Here is a 15,073-nt window from a genome sequence, read left to right as displayed (position 1 = left end):
GGCGAAGTAGGCAGCTACTACCAGCAAGCCGTTGGGCAACTTTGCGGCGCACAGTTCGCGAAGTTCATGTGACGTGCCAAACATTTCGACTGGTATTGCAGAGAGACCTGTGCGCAAGTAGATAGCGACTCCCGCCGCTCTGTTGTGGTCTCTGCGAGCACCACAGCAGTATAGGAAATCTATGATTTCGAGAGGCTCTTCGGGATCCATCCAGGTTTCAGCAAAGCAAAGTACAGAGGAATGGCGCAGAATGTGATCGTGGTGTACGTCCTCGGCATGTGCGGCAAGGGGGCGTACGTTAAGAACGTGGTTGTGAATGATGAATCAAGTGCTGCCAGCGAATGACGCGTCCATTGGCTGTCTGCGTGTGTTACTGATGTGTGGTTAACATGTTAAGCTTCGCCTGTAAGAGTGGAACGCGACAGCGTCTTGCAACGCTGCCAGGGAGTCCACAGAACGCCATCGCCAATTCGGCTGTACGCCTTGCTGGACGGTAAATTTATTTTTTGAGGAAAGGAAATGTATCTCTCTCGCATATCTGGGTGGACACCTGCACCTCGCCGCAAGGGGAAGGGGGAAGATGGGAGAGAGAGAGAAAAACTTTATCATGGCAAGTTTGTTTAGACCCCCCTTGGGTCCCTGGACCACCGCACGGTCCCACTCTACGTCGTAACGTTCATGCGGTGTTTGTCCATGACGTCGGCACCCCGAAGCACCGCAGCAAGCTGCGATGGGAGTGAACGAAGACGCCGTATTAGCTAGACGCGCCTTTGTTCATTCCAAACCATTCAGCTGGCATTACGGAGTGGCTAGCGTGCTCGTATCGCACTCCGGAGACCCTGGTTCGATTCCCCAACTCGACCAATTTCGTTCTCAGTTTTATAGATTTATGCGGTCTAACTAGAAAGGTTAATTAGGCTATTTCATATTTACATTATTGCATTTCTATCCATCGTGTTCTGTCATTAACCTGTCAATTGTTGGAACTGTCTAGGATGTTCGACACAACGTATATGAAACGAGCAACGTCTTACTGAGTGGGGGGTGTGGTACCTGTTCTCGCTTCGGCGAGCGCGGCTTCGGCCGCTTATCTGTTTTTTCAGCGGCGTCCGCTCCGGCGGACGCAGTTGTTGCTGCGACGCGCGTCTTTTCTTGCCTTTTTCTCTTTCCTCTGATCTCTTACCTCTCCTCTATCTGCACGTTGGCAGCGGTGGTGGCTTGGCTAGAGCCAGTAGCAGGCCCGTGCAATTTCCTTTTCATCCTTCTCTCAGTCACAACAACAACAACAACAACTTACTGAGTGGGGAAGTGCGTGGTGGTGGTGGGAACGCGGCTTCGTACTTATGTTTTTTTTTTCAGCAGCGTCTCCTTCCGCGGACGCTGTAGTCGCTGCGGCGCGCGTCTTTCTTTTCTTTTCTTCTGACCTCTTCATTCTCCTCTATATTAATTAGGCTAATTGATTAATTAAGCAATTAACTAAACTCAGTCCAACTTAGTTGCAGCATCACTATACGATCCCTTTGATTGGTTGCATGGTTACTAGCCAAAGTACAATTGGCCCCATTTGAAATTCGCGCACTGTGACGTAACGAGCATTTCGACCAATTGAAAAGCATGACATTGGGGGCGGAGCTGGTTACGAGGCCGACGCCGACGCGAAACCCAGGAACGGACGCCAAAGAGCTGCGCTCTAATAACAAAGGCTGTTACCTCACTTGTCGTTGCAGTTGCGGCAATATGTTAAAAACGCTATTCAAATTGCGCCTTCGTAAGAACAGGCTGGTGTCGTGTTTCGCTTTGTGTGGTACTCAAAAAGCAACAAACTTTACCTGAAGACAAAAATCGCCTCAACACATTGCTGAGCATTTTTTTCATTTCGTGTTGAGTTATGCTTTAGAGTGATTTAGCATCAATTTCACCATGTGTAGACATGTGCCCGCGCAGCCATAGTCCCCTTGAAGATTCCTGCTTTAGGGGCGGCAGTAGACATAGGCATGTACCTCAGCATGCTATTCTGGCTCTCGCAGTGGAAAACAATGTTATTTCCGTGTGACGACAGTAAGGCGGAAGGCGTCCAGAAATTCCGCCTTCTGTGTTACAGATTGCGATAGCCAGAGTGAGGGCTGGAGACGGCTGATCATCAGACTATGCAGGATTTCCACCACCAGTCATCCCCACCTGCCCTACGTCCACGCCTCCCATTTCAGCCAAGTTTGAGCGTCATCGCAAGTGAAAGCACGTGACGTCGAGCAGCGGAGCCTTTAGATGCCTATAAAAGAAGTAACCAGAGGTGTTCACGGCATTCTGGGTTTTGGCAACAGAATGGGCGGTACGTGTCCAAATAATGCCGTCTTCAGTATTACAGGTCTGTAGCCACATCCTTTCTTGAACTCATTTGTGATTAATTTTATTCACATACTGTCCCTGCCCTTTGTCGCGAAGAATCTGTGCAAAAGATGGTGGCTGCTGTTTCGATTGTGGGTTGCCAATAGGTGACAACTCCTTTAACACATGCAAAGAATGTTCTCATTCTTACCACTCGGAAAACTGCGCCGGTATCTACGACAAAACTTTGAAATCAAAAGGTGAAGCAACTAGAAGGCCGCGGTGCTATCAGCTCTGCCTAGGATCCAAGCAAAAACAAACTGCTGATACTGTGAACATCGTTGCAATAGCCGAACTACAAGCTGAAGTAAAAGGCATGAAAGAAGCAGTCTTCAAAAAAATGGCTGAGACTTAACTTGGTTAACCCTGGTCAGATGCGAAGCATATTGATGGCTAGGCTTGGTAATACATGGCTTTCCTTGGTTATTGGCGCGTGACGGCGATCTGTCGTGACGTCATGTGTCACGTGGCATGTCACATGGTGTGTCGTCACTGCACCACGTGGTCTGCACGGCGTGCAACCACAGCGACGGCGCGAGGTGGACCCTCATCTTCCTCTGTCGTGACGTCATGTGTCACGTGGTATGTCATGTGGTGTGACATCACTGTACCACGTGGTGTGCACGGCGTGTAACCACTGCGAAGGGCTGTAGTGTACCTCCGTCTTCCTCTGTCGTGACGTCATGTGTCACGTGGTATGTCACGTGGTGTGCACGGCGTGTAACCACGGCGAAGGGCTGTAGTGTACCTCAGTCTTCCTCTGTCGTGACATCATGTGTCACGTGCTATGTCACGTGGTGTGACGTCACTGGACCACGTGGTGTGCACGGCGCATAACCAGGGCGAAGGGCTGTAGTGTACCTCCGTCTTCCTCTGTCGTGACATCATGTGTCACGTGGTATGTCACGTGGTGTGACGTCACTGTACCACGTGGTGTGCACTGCGCGTAACCACGGCGAAGGGCTGTAGTGTACATCTAGTAGCATGCTTCGCATAAAAAGCATGCAGTTACTATCTCATTACTACGAGACAGTGCTGGCTAGGCCGCAGCGGTGGCTGAGTGGTTATGGTGCTCGGCTGCTGACCCGAAAGACGCGGGTTCGATCCCGGCCGCGGCGGTTGAATTTCTTTGGAGGAGAAATTATAGAGGCCCATGTACTGTGCGATGTCAGTGCACGTTAAAGAACTCCAGGTGGTCGAAATTTCCGGAGCCCTCCACTACGGCGTCTCTCATGCCCTTAGTCGCTTTGGGATGTTAAACCCCATAAACCAAACGAAACCAAACAGTGCTGGCTAGAATAACACAACAGGACAACGACATGAAAGCAGTTCAAGCGCATGTGGAAAAAGTTGAAAACAACGAACCAAGTCAACAAATCTAAAGCATTAAGAAGGACATGGATGAACTGGAATAGCAAAAGAAAAAGCTGAATGTGTAGATTGATGGTATAAAGCAGACAGAACAGGAAGATCTTAAAGTTAACACATTTTCTGCATCTCTTAACCTTCCGGAACTAAAACATAGTGAAGTCATTTTCATGAATCGCTGGCCCGCAAAATACAACAATACCCCAGGTGTAATCGTTCGCTTCACTCAGCAATTTCTGAGGGAACGGTGGTTCGAAAAATTTAAACAGCCAAGGAAGCAGAACTCTTTAACCTACATTCAGGAAAGCCTCACCAAACAAGCTCGATCACTTCTGTGGGTGACTAAACAATGGACAAAGAAAACGATAAATTTGTTTGCCACAGCAGTGTCAAAATTCTTGTAAGGCGTACAGAAGGCGCGTCGGATATGCATGTCAAATCAAAGGATCATTTACTGCTAATGTACAGGTTGCCACAAGCTTCAGTAAACGGCTTTTTTTCCTTCAATGTGTACTATTTCTAGTGACGTAAGTAAGCACCTAGGAAAAAAAAATTATCAAGTTTTTTCACATAAGCGCTCAATCAGCTACATCTAAGCATGCACCACTTCAAGGACTTTTTGGTCAGATCACCTTTCACTTGGATATGATAATGCTTAGCGAAACATCGTATACGGACGAGAATGTTTTTACTTTACTGGGCTATAACGTGTTCAATCTAAATTGACCCACATGGCGTGGCGGCCGTGTATCATTAGTGGTAAAAAACACGCCGATATCTTTGCAGCCATCACGCGTTCGGACAGTGACTGTGAAATGCTGTTAGTTCTGTTAAACAGTTATCTTCTCTCGACAGCTTGCCGTTCTCCAAAGTCTAGTATTGGAAATTTTCTAAAAAAAATCTACAATGTAGTTTTGAATACAGTAATTAATGAATTGAAGGTAGTTTGTGGCGGTGACCTAAATATTGACACGCTCAAATTCTTCAATGGCAAATGAAACAAAATGGTACTTGAAAGTGATTGGTTAATCAACGCTATCACCTTGCCTACAAGAACAACTACTCAGTCTGAATCATTATTGGATGTCTTTTTTACCAGCTCTACTACAATAAATAAAGGTGTGGTTTGGTATTGTGATGTTTGTGAACATTTTGCAATGTGCATAGCTATTCTTGATGACTTTTGAGAACACAAAAGTCACAAATTAGCGCAAAGCATTTCGCCACGAAACCTCGAAACCTTTCGACGAGAATTAGCAAACTAGTCCTGGATTGATGTGTTTAGCTCGGATGTTGCTAATGTTGCATTTCAGAGATTTCTTGATAAACTTAGAGCCACTGATAACAAAACTTTTCCTTCAAAACATCAAAACAGTCGCGAACAGTTCAAAAACCATGGATCAGTAAATATGAGATTAACAAGATTAAAACTTAGTATTCTACGTACGCTAAATTCCTTTGCCAACGTGATCCTGAGCAACTAAAAGAATTTAAACGATACCGGAACCGTTTTAACAGGGAAATTAAAAGTACAAGGCCAGATCACTTCAATAGCATTTTTATGACAACCTTCGGACACAGCAAAGACATGGGAAAGGTTTTGGTTTGGTTTGGTTCATATGGGTTTAACGTCCCAAAGCGACTCAGGCTGTGGGGATGCCGTAATGAAAGACTCCTGAAATTTATACCGCCTGCGGTTCTCGAACGTGCACTGACATCGCAGAGTACACGTGCCTCTGCAATCTCGCCTCCATCGAAATTCGACCACACCGGTTAGGATCGAGCCCGCGTCTGTTTTCGGGTCAGCAGCCGAGCGCTATAACCACTGAGCCTTCCAGGCAGCCATGGGAAAAGATAACCACGCCGTTTGGAACCGGTAGATCCCAATCTCCGGTCACTGAACTACATATTGATGGAAAAACTACAACTGGAAGAGTACTGGCAAATACAATCAGTGATTACTTAGTTAACCCGCCTTTTTCAGCGGTCATTGATGGCACTACACACTATGCGATGAAAAATTGTTCGCAATCGGTTTTCCTGAACTCTGTAATGGAAACAGATATTCAAGTCGTAATTATGAAATTCAAAACAGTGGTACTTGTGATTTCTTCGAGATTCAAGTTCGCCTAGTCAGATGTGTAGCGGCCATAATTCCCTGTCCTTGCAATCCTCAAAAGCCATGTTATTGAGAATTACTGAAAATCTAGCATGTGCAACGTGTGCCTTGTGCAAAGACTTTTTGCGACATCGGAGGCTATCCATCAACCTGACGGATTGCGACAAGCAGTCAGCTAGCTGGCAACACATTCATCTCGCATAAGGTACATAACGCATTAATGGCAGAAAAGTGGCGCTCAATGATGAGGAACGGAGCGAAGCTCGAGGAAGATTGTTTTCGCAAGCACTCGGTGAAAAAAAAAATACGGGAAGAGCGTTTAGGCGTACAGTGGCGTCTCCACTGTACAGCGCACCCAGATATTCACGACGTTTTGGGCACTCGGCGGCCAAGAAGTTTTCCCGGTGAGGATGTTTGATTTTAAATTAACGTTGGTCGCTTGGTCCCCGTCCTATAGACACGCACAATGAAACAGACGCTTAATGATTTCTTTACTAACTACGCTCGAAACATAAGTGTGGCGCCAAAACACATGCTCTATATATGCATTCTTGCAACGCGGGAGTATAGGCGCCATACTGGCTAGCCCGTTCACTCTTTAGAGCGTTAGCTCTATTTACTTCATTCCTGACCTTCTTCAGTGGCGCCGTACGCAGCACAGATGACCTGCAACAGTGAGGTGGCCTTGACAGCGTGCGAAGTGCGAGCAAAAGCTTGCCCTGTTTAACATTTTGCGAGAGCGCCGGATGCGATGGCTAGTACGATGAACACTCCGGCGCATTGTTTTCGCACTATACTAACGCTAAAACATTCGCGTTACACACTCGTAAATAGTTCAGGAAGTTTTTTTTTTCTGTGGGAAATCACCGCGTTCTGTTATTTGAGGCTGCTTCTTGCACGTGAGACCTGTGCGAACATATATAGCTCCAACGTGCATCCAACACATGTTACCTTGGTTCATCACTAACAACCAAGGTTGGGCCGTACTGGTTCTCCAAGGCAGGAGACTGCTTACAAATATTCACGCCAGTTATTTCTCATAATACGAGTCATGTTTAAATCAACGCGGCTGGCAGCATTGATTCTTCTGCATCCCGTCGGTGGCTGCCTTTACAGATGCCTTATTCTATCATTGACTCAAATTATCTCAGTTCTACAGCTACTCAGTTCTGCTCCTGTGACCCGCCGGGCCGATTCTATGAGCATTACACCGATCAGGTATTTGCTTGATTGCCATAAATTCTTTTTGTCCCACACAGTTGAGATGTGGAATAAACTTGATGGTTCGTTCAGACAACAATCACGTGAGCAGTTTGTGCAGCAAGTGCCTACTTATGTATTGTGACTTTCATTTCTATGTAACCCCTCCTGGAATGTCTCATACCCAGACAGCAGTACCTGTAAATAAATAAATAAACTAGCTTTATGGCCGGCAACAGCTTACATTTGCGTTAACTTGGTGCTCTTCTGTTACTTCTACGTCTGTTTTTGCGGATTCACCGTGTCGCTCATACCTTTCCCTTCACATTGTTTACTACTTCCATTTTTTTTCGTTTCGAAAATGCTTAGAAAATGAGTCTTTTTCCCATCCTTGAGCAACCAATAATTCTTTGTGCCCTGGCACTCTTTGGCCATCGATGCCCTTTCGCAATCATCATCATCAGTCTGACTATGCCCACTGCCGGGCGAAGGCCTCTCCCATGTATCTCCAATTAACCCATAAATATTCACTATCATTTTTATTTGTTCTTTTTTTGGAGTGTGGTGTCTGTTTTAGCTTCAATACTAAGCTCATAATTAGGTACCTTTGAGACGCTTCGCGCCTTTTATCGCATTTCTTTATCTGGTCTTGACAATACAAACTTCTGTTGCTTATTGCTTGCCAAGAACGCCAGTCGCGTCATCGCCAGCTTCCTATCTATTGTATGATCAGGTTACCCTTCGGAGCCATCCTTTGGAGCAATGAGTGATACGCACACAACAATTTGATTCGCGATGCCAGTAAAAGGTCTTGTCTCAGGGCATTCAGAGTCTTCCTTACTTCAGCTTTCTTCCAGCGGTTTCCCGAAAGATTTGCATTGTTCTCACCAACCAAAAAAGTGCCTTTCAGTCAAAACAAATATCTTTGTTTGAGACCTTGCAGTCTCTGTCTCGACAAATGTTTGAAAAAATGGCATGTGATGTTTTCTCTTGGAAACCATAGATAAAGCAGTAAAACTAAGTTTGCGACAGGGAGCTCAACAGGCCGTTCCTCGCGGTGGTATGCGCAGCACTGATACCATGGCTGCTTCAAAATGTTTGTTTTTTTCTCACAGGAAGCCGCTCTTTTCATACTACAAATCATGGAACCGCTCTTTTCATACTATCAATTATGGAACAATTTCCCATTTTATGCGAAGTTGATCATCTTCCAAGTACCCGTCACTGATGAGATCGTTTAGGCTAAGCGGCTCATCGACAAACACAACCGGCTGGTTAGTCCATTTCGTTGGCTTTTGAAAGCTGCAAAGAGAACGTATAGTTCTTACTTCAGACACGCGTTCCCCGCCTTTATTCGGATGCATAACGCTGATCCTGATCTTGTGTTCGAATGGCCACTGAGCAAAGTCGTCCATGTCACCTTTCTGTATACGCAACCGTGCATGCAGTCTCAGAAATCCACTTTCGTTCCTGAGCTCTACGCCAGGTGACACGCAGTGGCCACGCAAATATACCTTCTCACTCTCAAAGTAAGCCAAGCCCTTCGATGTGGCGTTTGACTGAAGTGAGCTCACATTTTTTACAGAAAACATGCATCTCGTTATACCTAGTTTCTCAAGTCTCAAGATATTGGCGATGCCGTCCAGTGCCTTTTCGCTATTTTCTTCTGTGCCAACGTACAATCCTGCTACTGCTCGTTCAATTCTGGCTGTGCTGCCTCTAGTTTCATTGGCAACTTTCGCTACTTCGTTCTTCACAGTCTTCTCTAAGCTGTTTATGCTTCCTGAAAGATCGAGTGCATCTACGCTTGCAGTAAAAAACTGTTTGAGGTTTTCATTAGAAGCGCTGATCTCGCAAATAGTTTGGGCCAAAACGTCAGGGTGTTGGCAGGCTCCGATTTCTGTTTGCACTCTCGAAGTTTCTTTCAAAGTGTTAATGGCGTGAGATATTTCATCCAGAATCTCACCGTGTGCTCTTATATCTCCAACAACACGGTGCACGCATTCTTTGACCTCACGAGCCTGTACTCCAAACTCTTCTCGAAACTGAGTAAGGAAAGCACGCTCATCGTATGAGGTTTCTTCTCGGTAATCGGATGCGGCAGGCTTGAGCGTATTGCAGACGCCCGATTTCAGATGCCCGATCATCTCGCTGAAAAGAACGGAGGTGGAGCAGCTGCGACAGCAGATCGCGTGATGCTCGCATTCACGCCGGAAATGCTCGGCGATCCCCGAAACAGCAGTCACGTACTGACATCAACGTTCTTGGTTCCAGCACTTGACCTGCATAATGGAACAAACGCATCGTTTACTGACTACCCGTAATTATGACTGTAGCAGCAGCTCTAATTGTGGACTTTCAGTGCATAACGTTTAAGGTGGTAATTTATCATAAGAATATATAACAACATTATCTTATAAGAATGTATAAGAAATTTCTATGAATATAGCAGGAATGAGCTAACTAGACCACCAGCAGGACTTCTGAGCAATGAGATTTTGAATACCCAATCTGATGTGTTTAGTACATTGAATTTCACCACTTTGTAATACGACCCTTGAAATAAATGTCCACACCGGAAGTGGGACTAATTTTCTGAACGTCCGAAAACGGACAGCGGAAATACATTTTTTAGAAGTTGGCTAGTGCAGTATTCTAATTTCCCTGGACGTGGTGCACTTTGTTCGCCAACTCCGACATCTGAAGAAAAAAAAAAGGAAATGTCATATTCTGGAAAATGTCACAATGGAGTCAAAAATGATGCCTAAAGTCGTGCGAACCCGAAAAAACAAGAAGTTCGATTCGCTCCCGCTGTATCTTTCGCCTCATGAATGCATAGTTACTATGCACCGCCGAAAAACAAAGCCATCCAGGATAGAAGGAGAGAAGCAGAGAAACAGGAGATCAAAGCAGCACAAATGCATATAAGAGAATGAATTCATTAATCACGGTCTGAGCCAAGGCAGGGGATAGGCGAAAAAGGTTCGTGGTTCGGTTTGGTTTATCATGGTTTGGTTTGGTTAATGGAGTTTAAAGTCCCAAAGCAACTCTGGCTATGAGCGACGTCGTAGTGAAGGGCTCAGGAAATTTCGACCCTCTCGGTTTTTTAACTTGCATTGACATCGCACAGTACACGGGCCTCTAGAATTTTGCCTCCACCAAAACTCTACCGCCGCAGCCGGGATCGAACCCGCGTCTTTCGAGTCATCAGCCGAGCACCATAATCACTGAGCTCCCGCTGTGGCCAGAAAAGGGTAACAAATTCTTTTGCCTCGGTCAGGAACGTGGTAATTTCAATGCTTCTTGTATGAGAGCGAATGTAGACAAGTCTGTTTGCCATAGGAAAAGGCATGCATGAAAAAAAGCGCGCCGCTAGTTCCACCTATTTGGTTGCACCAAAAGTTGCTAGGGATACATGCAGAGAAAAATATTTTAAGACGACGTGGCTACGCTAAAAATCATTTTTCTGTCACTACAGACCTTTCAAATAGCCCGTCAAAGTAAGCAACGTCCAGTGACTCGTGCATTCACTTCCCAGTTCCTCTCGAATAGAGTTGTTTGTAAATTGCACAGTTGTTTTTAATCTCAGCAAGTTGGTTCATAGCGCAATGATAGCGCAATAAGCGCTGAATACAAAGGTTTAATTATGTCTTCTTAGGACTGTTCATATGACTGCAAACGAGAGTTGAAATTCAGGCACTTCTCTAAAATTTACGACTGCATTAGCGTGGGCAATGAACCCAGATGATTTGCCCCTAAATGCGTACTTCTTAAATTCTCCTGCCAGCAGTTGCAGGGTGAGTAACACTTGTGGGCTGAATAACGAGGATCATGGCATGAATTACACCATTTGGTGCGGAATGATACGCACTGGGTCATAAAAATTGTAAATTCAGTGGTTTAACGTCCCGATGAAGCATCTGGGCTAAGGGTGTTGCTGTGGTGGTGGACTCCGCAATAATTTAGACCAGCGGGGGTCAGTTACCCCTTTTGCACATCGCAAAACAAACGGGCGCTTTCATATTTTATCTGAATCGGAATATGGCTTGTGTGGCTGGGGTCTTCCGTATCTTCCTCTGCGCAAATCACTACAGTCAACAAAAAGCGCGGAATCATGAAGAACCGGTAACCGCGCTTACGGAGAGGGGAAATAGAGCTGCCTATTGTACGAAAACGCGGCTGCAGCCTCGCAGGACATCGTCGCAGTGGAAGCGGCGGTCTGGCGCTCTACGTTACTTTCAACGCGATAGCGTTAGAGCTGACGTTCGGTGAATGCCCAGTAGGGGCCAACGAGATTCCCCATTGGTCGACCCCGCCGCTGAGGTGGCACCGTGGTTATGGTGCTCGGCTGCTGGCCCAAAAGACGCGGGTTCGATCCCGGCCGCGGCGGTAGCTTTCGAAGGAGGCGAAATGCTAAAGGCCCGGGTGTTTTCGATGTCAGTGCAAGTTAAGGAACCCCAGGTGGTCGAAGTTTTCAGGAGCCCTCCACTACGGCGTCCCTTATAGCCTGAGTTGCTCTGGGACGTTAAACCCTATAAATCATAAACCCATTGGTCGACCCTCGCACAACTTTATTTCCCTATCTGTCGGCAGTGTCGTGACTTCAGAACCACGTGACCTCACGCGGCTAATACAAACACCCCATAACGATCACAAAGGTACATCAGTCGTGACGACACTATACAATTTCTAATTGGTCTACAGGAACGTGACGTTCTGCCACCAACATTACATTGTGCGTCAGGAGAACAAAAGCAATTGCGCTGGAATAAACGTTCGAGTTCTGACTATAATCGCTGGCCCTTGCACCCGAGCTGAGAGCGCTAAGCCTTGGCCATTCAAGAAGGTTCGTTCAGTGTGATAGCTGACGGTCTTTATTGGACCACCTCTTGGCACATCGTTAGCAACTCTATCGCAGTAAACTTATAAAGTTACTTAAGCGTCCCTAGAACTTGCAATCTCAGCTGCGTGGGAAAAAGGAACGCGGAACTCTGAGAACTTTCCAGTGCAGACACCCACTTAACCTGTCTTGATGTCGGCGACATGCGGTAGTCATCAGAGTTAGGAGCGCGAGGAGTTCGCTGCAGGGCAAAGAGATGAAGCGTGAGATTCTCCCCCCTACCCTTGCAGCAAACACGAAAGCACGAAAGCAGCAAACAGTTTATCGCCGAGGCAGATAAAACAGGTTTTCCACCTAATCACTGCAAAGCAATCAGCGCATGCTTCAGCGACCGTCGAGGGCTGCCGAACATCATAGTTGAAAAAGAGGGTCGTCTCGCCCCTACCACTGCATATCATCAACCTGTTCAGCAAAATCGGAAAAAGACGAGGCTGCCAGCATGAGAAGGGAATGCGCACAGCAAGTTCTCGACACAGAAGTCCAGAGTAAAATGGCGTTGCGATGTCGTTTTTTCCTTGTTCTTTGCAAGTTCTAGCGCGCATGGCTTTATTTTATCGCCAGTTGTAAACAGCCGGCCACTTTTTTACAAGTATCACCTGAGTGTCGACTTCCTGAAGTTACTGCGCCAGAATTCGAAGAACAGAAAAATACATGCGTGCGCAAGGGCATGCCTACAATTGCTGCTGTTAAACTGAGCGTCTCCTGCTAAGCTGTTCAGATTACTGCGAAAAAACCCCGGCGGTGGCATACACAGACGCCTGTCTCACGGAAACCGCGGGCTCCACAGCATCCTTCTTCCTCCACCCTTCCCTCTCTACAACCAGCACTCACACAACCGATCCAGACACCTCCCCACCCTCCACGCTTGCCCTAGAAATACACGGGATCGCCGATGTCATCACACACTTTGCCACCCTACCCCCCGCCCCCAATACGTTGTCTATACAGATCCGCAGGCAGCTCTGCGTGCCTTCCATGAAACAGCCCTCCCTTTCCCTACCTGATCGGCCTTAGATGCCGCCCTCTTAGCATTAAGCCCTCGACCGGGATCCCTGGTCACATATGCATCCCCGGCAATGAGGTGCCTCACCAGCTTGCCTGCGAAACTATACACCGGGCGCCGGGGATCCCATGGACGAGCCCACCGACGGAGCAGGCGGTCAGGGCTTACAAACGCACTGTCGACGAATACTACGCGCAGCAAAAATTGGATTTAGCTGATTTACCACCACCGCACCCTTCCTTATCTATCCGTGAAGCTCGCATTCTTCGCCGAATACAGTTTAATCTCCTACATACACCAGCCAAACTTTGCCTATACAGGTACACTTCCACACCTCAGTGCCCAAACTGCCCACACATATGCAGACATAGAACACTGCCTTACACAGTGCCACGCAACCTTCCAATCCCCCGCCTATCCTTTCCCCCCACCCCCACCGTGGCCCATCTGGCTCGCCTCCTTGGATCTGGGACTGCAACGTGCCCTCGTCGCCTTGGACCAGGATGTACAGAACGCCTAACAGAAAGGATGTTCGAATAAAAATGTCACACCACCACCACCACCAAACGCTTTTATGCATCTGAGCGCCATGAAGCTGCGGCCCATCGTTTTTAACCGCGTCATATAGTACCGGTGGTACTTGAAAAAAGCACATTTGCGACAAACAGTTTACCCTGCGCAAGAAACCGGTTGCAAACGTCACTTGGGGAAAACTAATTGTACAGGACCCTCAATATCGGCGCAAAAATTTAGTTTAAACAAACACCCTCGAGACGGTAAACTCTGAACAGAAATGAGTAAAAAGCGACAAATGTTGTCCTCTCGCGCAAACCCTGTCATAAAAGGGAGTGCGCTCCATGACAGCTTACTCTCTTTTCACTCCCATACAGGCGTATTCGTGTTCGGAGTGCACACGCACAAGCAGCCGGGCCCAGCGTCGTGTTTGGAGCGTGGCGTGTTTGCACCGATCCAGAGACTCAAACACGCCGCAAATAGAACTCAAAACCAAGGGTTCTCCCCTGCACTGAAATCAGGGAGGGGTGCCCATATTCCAAGGGTAGGGGCGGGGGGGTTAGACGTAGGATGACAATGGTAGAGGAGAAGAAGTGGTAGCCACTTTTAAATTTTTTTGTTTAGCCAGCAACGTTTATAGTTGCAGCACCGATAACAAAGACCAAAAAAGATGACAAAAAATTATTATTCATTAAAGGGGTGTCATCACACAGCACCTATCTTTAACACTACGTACGGCAGTGGGTCGTAATGTGCGCCCGTTGCGTACGCAAAGTTTTAGTTTGGGGACCCACAATTAAAACTGTCGCATAAAATCTCTTGGGCTGCAATTCAAGAAACCAGCAGTTTCCGTCGCGCCGTATTACGACGCTGACTGCGCTTCCTTCCTATGCAGTTCCTCAGGGAAGTATCGGGGGAAAATTGCTGCAAAAAACTTCACAGGGACTCTTAATTGTGTTCTCGCTTACCTCTCGTTTAAGCAGTTCTTCGTCAGAAAAGTCCCTCCCTTCGACGTCGTCATCCTGGCACTAGTAGCTGTCCAGCGCACAGATGTGGAGGCCATCCTGAGCGCACTGCTCGTAGCAGCAATGCACAGAGTATATCCGCATGGAAGCAATGCCGTCGTCCGCCGGACCAGTCCGCAGGCACTGCATATTCGGTTCAGTGGAAGGGCCTTCAAAAAGCACAGGGGCCTCCAGTCAAGCTCTGCAGAGAACCCGACCAGCGTGCACTGCACAGATCTAGTCGCCATTGCGCACCACGTAGTGTCTGGCCGGTGTGCACTCAGAACACAAGCAACTGCATTTCACGCCCCCTGAAACCGCGCTCATATCTTTCGTTCAGTAGTCATCAAGGCGACAATCTCCAAGTTATCTGGTGCCACTTGGGCATAGAAAGAGAAGCTTATTTTTTTCGAAAGGAACAAAAATACGAAACAAAACAGTTGAACTGAAGTCTGATATTTCAAGCACATGCGCAGTGACGCAGCACTGAGCACGTCAGTATGGCAGTATGAAAGCCGACACTCGACCGCCGCGCAGGACGATAAAGTATGTCGACCATATTTTGCACCGTATTTGCACCA

The sequence above is a fragment of the Amblyomma mixtum genome, chromosome 9, assembly GCF_055824585.1.
Source record: "Amblyomma mixtum isolate Tamu chromosome 9, ASM5582458v1, whole genome shotgun sequence".
NCBI lineage: Eukaryota > Metazoa > Arthropoda > Arachnida > Ixodida > Ixodidae > Amblyomma > Amblyomma mixtum.
Note: the sequence above shows the minus strand (reverse complement) of the source record.